The sequence below is a fragment of the Bison bison genome, unplaced genomic scaffold (genome assembly GCF_000754665.1).
Source record: "Bison bison bison isolate TAMUID 2011002044 unplaced genomic scaffold, Bison_UMD1.0 scf7180017864456, whole genome shotgun sequence".
Classification (NCBI taxonomy): domain Eukaryota; kingdom Metazoa; phylum Chordata; class Mammalia; order Artiodactyla; family Bovidae; genus Bison; species Bison bison.
In genome coordinates, this window is record NW_011495018.1 from 5886286 (window position 1) to 5888105 (window position 1820).

General features: G+C 58.8%; 1 protein-coding gene across 1 annotated transcript in view; it reads left to right on the plus strand.

Moving 5' to 3' along the window:
* Positions 1-1820, plus strand: part of ADAM12 (ADAM metallopeptidase domain 12) — a 360531-nt gene that overhangs the window by 301593 nt on the left and 57118 nt on the right. The gene's annotated exons all lie outside the window — the stretch shown is intronic.

The following is a 1820-nucleotide window of genomic DNA, read 5'->3' on the forward strand; positions in this document are numbered from 1 at the left end:
CCTGGATGCCAGAGGAAGAGCTCGGAGACAGGTGTTCAAGGGCCTTGAATGCCTTTTTGTTCTGAAAGCAGAGGGACAGAGGCGTGTGTCCCAGAAAAAAAGCACCCAGGTGGGAAGGTAGCCAGGAAGCGGCCTCTGTGGTTGGGTCCCTGAGAGATGGTTCATCACTTCCTGCCCACGGGCCCCTGGACCTGGGCTCAGCCTGGTTTGCGTAAACCTCCCAGGACAGGACGCCTGAGGTGGAGACAATGACCGCAGCTTTACGGAAGGCAGAAGCTCAGACTCAGAGGCCGGAAGTCATTTCCCAAGGTCGCGAGGCTGGGATTGTGACCGAGTCCAGCCGAGTTCCCGTGCTAGGCCGTCACCCCAAAGAGCCAGGCCTCGAACCCAAGTTCCACAGAAGCTCTAACATTAAACAGATGCTCAGAAGTGAAAGGGGGAAGGCCCCGTCCCCTCTGTGTCTCTGTCCTCCGTTGCCCCATCTTCCGGGGCCAGAGACCCAGGGCCTAGGGCAGGGCGGCCCAGAGCAGGAGCTCGTCACCCCGGGGTTGGCCCCTTGTTCCTGCACCCAGTATTCTGACAGTGAATTCCACAGCAGGTATTTTCCAAGACCGTGTCAGTGATCTTGTCTTTCTTCTGCCCCTTCCCATTGGCTGCAGGGCGGCCTTGGTTCTGGCCAGAGGCCCCAGCTGTGGCAAGGCCTCTGTGGTCAGCCAGGCCCGGGCAGGGGGCCAGGCCAGCTCGGGCTCTGTAGGGGAGAGAGAGCCAACGGGCCTCTGTCCGACTTTGATGGTGGGGTTTGGGGTTTAGGAGTGATGAGGGCAAATAACAGTGACTGAACCTCAGCTTGGGTTTGAAGCATGATGTGGAAGCAATGGCCTGAGTATGGAGGACAGAGCGGACATTGCTTAGGACTGGGGGCTCTCGTGGAGCCCACTACCACCACCCTGCAGCCAAGCCAGTGCTCCTGTGCATCGGGGACCTTCTGAAGGAGAAGAGAGCGCAGCCCGGATGCAGCAACAAGGCGTTCACCATGCCTCCGTTTATCTCGTTCTCTGAAAGTTCTTCCAAGGCCTCAGGCTCCGCTGATGAGCTTCTTGTTCAGTCACCAAGTCACGTCTGACTCTGCGACCCCGTGGACTATAGCCTGCCAGGCTTCCCTGTCCTTCATGATCTCCTCGAGTTTGCTCAAACTCATGCCCATCGAGTCGGTGACGCCATCCTACCATCTCATCCTCTGTCACCCCTTTCTCCTCCTGCCTTCAATCTTTCCCAGCATCAGGGGCTTTTCCAGTGAGTCAGCTGATGAACTTGGGTGGGTAGAAAGAGGAAGTGGCGGTACCCGGAGCCTTAGTGCTTGGGCTTTGGAACCTGACCAGCCCCCAGACCTCCTCCCCAGCTGGACAGGAGGGCCTCCAGGCAAGGTAGGACTCACAGCTTCAAACGCTTCCCGATGACAAGCACTGAGGAGGCACTCACTATCTGCACATCACACGGTTGTACGGGCTCTGAATGGCTGAGTGACCGGACACCTTTTAGCTGAGTGGGGTCACTTTGGGTCAGCGCTGCTTCCCCAAGCCAAACCTTTGTGGCCCGAAGCATCCCTAGTGGCCGTGCCTGCCCAGCCTCTCCCCAGACTCGGTAATCTCCCCGTCTTGAGTTACAGGGGACTTAGTTGCAACGCTCCCTTCCAAGGAGCGTTCTGGGGCCAGAGCACACACAGCACTCGGAGCTGTTGGAGGAAAGCGCGGCCTTGGGTGCCCTGCTGACTTAGAGCATCTGGCCCCGGCTCCAGGGTGAGCTCAGACGGAGCCCCACAG